The following is a 7357-nucleotide window of genomic DNA, read 5'->3' on the forward strand; positions in this document are numbered from 1 at the left end:
GATCAGCAGCTTCTGCTGCTCCGACATCCTCCGGCAAGGGGGGTGTAACAGATCCAGATGATGGGGGCACATCCTCAAGTGCAGGCTGCACACTGGCCCTGGTAACTCTCTGGGCCCGGCTGGTCTCCCCTGCCTCAACCCCCGCCTTGCCCTTCTGGGCAGTTGTTGCCTACTTCGGAGGCATCGCTGAAAACATAACAGATCGTTAGGAGAGGATCATCCTAATCATACAGCTTTATCGCACGATCTAAGAATCCAAAGAAGGGTAACATCCTAGATGCCCTGTAGCCTCCTGTTTATAGAGGTGGTGCACAACACATCGATAAACAAGACTCTACTAGACACGACCTGTAGACATTCCGAGGACTAACCGCTCTGATACCACTTTTGTCACGACCCAACCCCGTGGGCCGCGACTGGCACCCTAGCTGGGTACCCGTACGTACCTACCTGACCGAATTTCGCATCGTACAAATTTTTTTTTCAAACGGATATTACAGAAGTAGGCCGATACAGATACGGCACGCGCGCAAGCATATATATATATACCTGAACATGCAGACTTTTACAGATAAGCCGATAAGGCTAACATACAGATGAAACCCGTAACCCACACATCTATCTACAGGCCTCTACAGACATACAGAATCATATGACGGGACAGGGCCCCGTCGTACCCAGAATTTCCATACATGCAGAACATACGGAAAACAGAAGATATATACCAAAAGTGTATGCTCCGGATCAAAGGAGCTCTTCAAAACAGCTGAATCAGAACCCTACGCTGGCGGCGTATCACCTGGTGCGTCTGTACCTGCGGGCATGTAGCGCAGCCCCCGAAGAACGGGGGTCAGTACGAAAAATGTACCGAGTATGTAAAGCAGAAACATAACAGATACAATCATATTCCGAACCGGAGTCACAGAAATATAACGGACAGAACCATACGTCAAACGGACGGACAGAGTCATGATGCAGACCGACATACAGAATCGTGGTCCATACAGATAAACAGAATCATGGTTCAGACAGACAGACGAAATCATAATCCAGACAGATGAGCAGAATCAGTATTCATACAGACGTACCGAATCGGAACCCATACAGATGTACAGAACCAGAATCCATACGGACATACAGACATAGTCGAAATTCAGGCGGACAGACAGAAGTATACCAGACAGAATTATGCATGCAGAGTAGTGTAGAGTCATACTAAATCATACAGAATCATACGGAGGCACGTGCTTATATAAACACTGATGGCACATGCATACAGACATACAGATCCCGGCCCTGTCTGGGGGCGCGGTAAACAGAACCCAACCCTCTTAGTACGGGACGCGGTGGACAGACAGAATCAGATCATATCAGATAATATCAGATGCCATCCTGGCCGCCATCCCCATACACAGATCAATATATCATAATCATACAGATATAACAGATCCCGGCCCGCACACCGAGGGACGCGGGGAACAATGCAGAGGAATATGCACGATAACAGAACCTGGCCCGGGACGCAGTGAAGGGATGCATTGAGACAGCAACGAACAGATCCATGAGAAACCACATACATACAGACTCACATACAGACTCAATCAGACTGAAGGGTGCCAAACGGCGAGTCAAAATCAGAGTATACGGATAGTATGCATAGTACGCGCCTATATCCTACTTGGGAAGGCACGACAGATTATTATCAGAATCAGATTCTCAGATGTTCAGAAATCATTTTGTAAGAATTTCATAAAAATAGTTGTATCATGATCAAAATAATAGTTCAGATGGTTTCTGAGAAAATCGGACAAAACGGAAGTATTTAAAGTATTACAGAAGATATCGGGCCTTGCGGGCCCGCCTCGGACCAACCCGAGGCAACATATGTAAATTATTGATAATAGACCTTATGAGGTCATCCATAATCGTTTGGAAGTGTTCCGACTCCGTTTAGGGAAATTTTGTACAAAAACTCACTTTAAAGGCAATTTGTAAGAAAATAGCTTCAATTGAATTGAAGGAATTGGAGCGGTTTTCCGTCTCGAATTCCGGGGAACGGAGTCGTACTTAAGGCTTGCGGCCGAGCCTATCACATCCAGAACATGCCTAGGAACAAAGGGAAATGCTTCACATACCTCGATAGCGCCTTACGCTCGCTTGGCGTCGACTTCAATTTCGTCCAAAATCTAGAAATGGTCAAGTTTACCAATTAGCAATTTCAAGCCTTTAGAACTTGAACTTTAACTCATACTTTTCTACAAAAATTTGGGCAGCGTCTCCCCTATACATACCACATCCCCGAGATTGACTCGGCTCCAAACATCAACAACCAACCAAACAACAATACCAACAACATCCATAAGTAATCAAAATGCGTTCTACATAAATAATCTTCTTTCCGCATAGTTTAATAACTTTCATTCAAACTTCACATTGTCAAACTAGTATCCACATTTTCCATATCCACTAACTAATTCAAGATTGTTCAAATGCATTCCAATAGCCTTCCAAACAATATTCATGAATTCAAGTATTCCCGCCAATTCCATATTCTACCCAAAGTTTCTACCAATTGCAACGAAACTTCCAAATCACATTGTTTCTTTCCAAATTTGTTACCAACAATCGTAATTCACATTTAGGATCTTACTTCCACACTTATATAAAATATCATATAAAATTCACATAATTTCTCATAATTACATACAAGAAATCCCAACACCAATTCAAGTCATGAAGCCTTTATTTGCGACACAAAGGTCACAACGACACAACTAACAAACCAAATAAACTTGAATTCATTTCTCCCCCACACCCACATAGCTCACGGCCAAACACACCATTTACACACACACAAACTATGCACACACACACCATACTTCCATAATTCTCATCTAATTCTAATCATTATAACATATATACTTATTCCATAACATGAAACATAGAATTCATACCTTTCCTTCAAATTCCAACTTTCCGCAAACGTGGTTCTTCCGCCAAACTAGTTATACCACGTTGAAGAGCGTCTTGAACTTGTTACTAATTCAAGAAGAACAAGATTTTTGGATTGAAGGCTAAAAATTTTTTTTTTGTTCTTGGTTTGGCCGAGAGGCCTCTTAGGCTTGAGCTCTCAAGTTTTCTTCTTGTTTCATGAATTTTCTAGAAAGTGAACACTTGGCCCCTTTTATTATAATTCTTGATCACATGACCAATTTATGGGCTTGGGCCTTTAGTTGGCCGGCCACCCCAATTGGGCCTCTAATTTGTAAATTTTTTTTTTTTGGGCCAACCCGGTTGGTCACGAGTTGGGCCTAGCCCACTGACCTTTCGACCTTAAAACATCCATATCTCCTTGTACCGACGACGCCTGGGATCCCACGACCTACCGTTGGAAAGCTATTTCAATTATCTACAACTTTTATATCTGGGTATTTTCCCAAATTCCAGACTTATAATGCCGTTTTTGCCCCTCCAAGTCAGGTCATCCGAAAACGTTTTCTTAAAAATGTTCGTTTGGAGGGCTTCCACTTTGATTTGGCCCCAGGGCCCTTCACGAGTTGTGTTTAAATTTACATATACGATTCATATAACTTTTCACATGTCCCAAAAAAAAATCTTGGCGTGTGGGCCCCACCTCACCTTACAAATAATTCGACGTTCGAAAATGCAGAATATAACAATAATATACTGTTGGAAAGGTATTTCAAAGCTCTACAACTTTCATCAGGAAAGTTTTGTCCAATTCCAAATACGTTTTGAAATACTGGCCGTATTTAACAATGTAACCTAAAAATGCCAAATTCCAGAATGCTTCAGAAATCTTTGGCATCGGTTTACGACTTGAAATGCGTCTCGTATACTGAAATACGATCATTGTTCATGGGCGTAAACCACCATCTTACAACTGAAGTGCAGATTTCAAATTCCCACATTCTTTATCTGGTCTTCTAAGTCTAGAATCATGGTCAAGGCTTAGGTTAAACGTACGGGGTGTTACATATATCGAGACCAATACCCAAGATCATACACTTCATCTGAAGGGGACACGACCTTGGTTTCTTCTATCATAAATTACAATCCAAAGTAATTAGTTAACTATTAGTCATAAACAACCCACTATTACAAACATCATCGAATTAAGACATTAGACCTAAATTAAGCATTCTACGAGTTTAGTAACCTTTTCACACCATATCCCCTGTGGGATTCGACCCCAACCTTGTTGGGTTACTATATTTGCCATCATCCGGTTTACGCTAATTAAAGGTGTAATTTGAGCGTATCAATGATTGCCAAAGAAATAGAAGGAAAACACATTTACTAAATTCAAATATTCCATATGAAATGTGTATACCTCGGTATGTCACAAGAATATTGTACAAATCTCTCCTTCCATACATAGGTGACACTAAAGGTGAAAGAATGGCATGACTAGACGAGAAAGTATCTATGAACGAGGTAAGATTGTAACTAAGTGATTATGACTCATGAGGTAAGATTGTAACTAAGTGATTATGACTCATGATTGGTGTTATGTTGCATTATACAATCTAGCGAGATGAAATTTTTAAGGAAAGACTCAGTCCAACTGTTCCAAGATTCACTGAGAGTTAATTATACCCCGATACATCTCGACATTCGAGGATGAATGTTCTTAATGGGGAAGGATGTTACTCCCCGTACTTTCATGTTAGAATTCATCTTAAGTGAATCAATCCGAGCCGGAGAGTTTATCACAAAGATAATGATGGGTTAAAACAAGTGTTAAGGAAGTATCATGAGGATTGGAGTTTAAACAAAACAAAGATGTTATGGCTCGTACTTTCAAGGTTAAACTGGGAGTGTATAATAGGAGGTCGTGTTTTTAGGTACTTAAATCATATAATATTTGTATGTTAACTTTTGAAGTCAAGCCAGTTGTAAAAAAAAAGGTGGCAAAAGCTATCACAAGTTACGTTCATAATTTTATTGAAATTTGAGTGTAATGTGACTGAAGTTTTCTCCCAATATACTAGGAGTTATGGGGTGATCTACCCACCAAATTTATGGTATACGGGTCTAGTTTTGAATGGACTAAACTTTTTTTCAATGCAATGTCAGACTAGAGAGATATTCGCGTGTTCATGCAACTGCGTTGGTAGTCCCATTTAGGACCCACTTAGGTGGTGGCCGACCTTGGAGTGTTTTAAAGTTGTTGGAAAGCTCATATTTGTTCATTTTAGACCAAGTTCAGTTTCCAGACTATCTCAACACATCTCTAACAGTTCTCCAAGGTTCCAAAGGGAATCCAAGGTGGTTTTACCTAAACCCAACTTCAAAAGCTAGTTTAAGTGAAGAAAAGTATTTCAATGGTGTTGTCATGGCTTAGAAGGTGCTTGTAAGCTAAGGGAAGCTTTCGTTCTAAGTATTTCTGACTATGTAAGGTAAGTATAACACCCTATTTATTTTGCTTAAGCTTATCTAGGTGTTGGTTAAGCTGTTAATGTGAAGAATCTACAAGATATTACTTGAAATAGCATAAGATGTTGTTGTATTTAGTTGGACTGTTTTTGTTATATCCCACACTTTTGTACATTCGGATAATTCAAGATAATCGTGGGAAGTTAAGGACGAGGTTATGCTTTGATTTTTGTTTAGTACACAAGTTGTTCATGAAAGTTTTTGAAGTAGAAATATTGAGGAAGGCTAAGGGAAAATTGGAAATTTGGCAAATAGTTGCATGAATTACAAAATTAGCCACAAATAATTGGGCTTGGAAAAAACAAAAAAAAAAAAAAGCCCAAGTGTGGCCGGCCATGGGAAGGGCCAAGGCCTACTTGGGAATTTAATTTTAGTGAATAAAAAGGGTGGCTTATTATTATCATCTCATTTTCAAGAACATTCAAGAAGAAGAAAATTGAGAGCAAAGGGAGAAGGGCCATTCGGCCAAGAGAAGAGAAAAAAATATCTTGAAACCTTCAACTTTGATCCAAAAATTATTTCTTCTAGTATTCCTATTAATTTAAAGACTCTCTTTAACGTGGCATAATTATTGAAGCAAGAAAACTACTGTCACGACCCGACTCGGGGCCGCGACGAGCACCCGGTGCTAGCCCACCCAGGCACCCTCTTAGCTTACTCTTATGCTTACATTTAGGTGAGCCACATAATTATACATGCATTTCCATTCATTCGTCAACTAGTCCCATTTGGACAACAACACATTTATATCATCGTAGGCATCTATGTCACATCAATGTACATGGGCCAACGTGGCCGACAAAATGATATACAAAACATAGGCCGTCAAGGCCAAACACATCTACCCACACACACACACACGTCTACGAGCCTCTAAGAGTATAACATAACACATTAGCGGGACAGGACCCCGCTATGCCCATAATTATATACACAAAAGAATGAGTACCCAAAAGATATGGCTCCGAAGGAAATGGAGCTCTCTATGTAATCTCCGAATAGGCAGCTATGGATCAAGTCTGTCTCCCTGTGCACCTGCGGGCATGACGCAGCGTCCACAAACAAAAGGACATCAGTACGAAGAATGTACTGAGTATGTAAAGCATGATCAACATCGATATATAATCATAATGAACAACCTATGAAATAGCGTAGGAGGGGAGACAATAATATTATCGTCATAGCACTTACCTGCCTTTCGTAGGACTTTCCATTTTCCATACGTATTTGTACACCTACGTCATCATCCGTATTCCATAATAGTACTCGTACCATACTTGTGCTCATATTCGTATACTTATCCTTATTCGTATTCTTATACATAGTCTTATCACATTCATATTCATATTATATATATAGTCATTTCATATACATAGCATTTTACATAGCATACCCGACCTCATAGGATCGGTGTTTCATACATACTTGGCCAACCAAGGCTCAAGGTTACTCATACCTGGCCCTACCAAGGCTTCAGGGTTATCCGTACCATCTGCAGAGGTGTGCGCGCGTTTCGTAATCGTATACATACTTTATACATAGTCATATACATATATTCTTACCCGGCATCATAAGCTCGGGGTCTTATCATAGCCCTTCATAGGCACACATACACATATATAATAGCTCGTAAGCATCTCTAATCTCATTTTACTCTCATCATCATTACTATCCTCATCATTATCGTTACATCTACGTTATAGACTTACTCGTCATACGAGGAACACAGTATAATCATAGCACATATCAAGGGGCGTGAGCTTATGTGCTCGGAATGTCAACCATGTGAAGACAACATACTCATATAGAGGGATTAGGAATTTGGACAAGAACCATGCCTTAGGAAAGAAGGGTTAGCCTCACATACCTCTTCGTCGAACTATTCTACACTTGCGCG

At 40.3% G+C, this 7357-nt stretch overlaps 1 long non-coding RNA gene across 1 annotated transcript; it reads right to left on the reverse strand.

The window, feature by feature from the left end:
- Window positions 1-517: 517 nt before the first annotated feature.
- Window positions 518-3133, reverse strand: LOC132621248 (uncharacterized). The gene is made up of 3 exons (XR_009575469.1): window positions 2955-3133; window positions 2136-2186; window positions 518-814 (listed from the first exon to the last, which is right to left on the reverse strand). It is a non-coding gene; the product is annotated as an uncharacterized LOC132621248 (long non-coding RNA).
- Between the last annotated feature and the right edge of the window lie 4224 nt (window positions 3134-7357).

Source organism: Lycium barbarum, chromosome 12 (genome assembly GCF_019175385.1).
Source record: "Lycium barbarum isolate Lr01 chromosome 12, ASM1917538v2, whole genome shotgun sequence".
NCBI lineage: Eukaryota > Viridiplantae > Streptophyta > Magnoliopsida > Solanales > Solanaceae > Lycium > Lycium barbarum.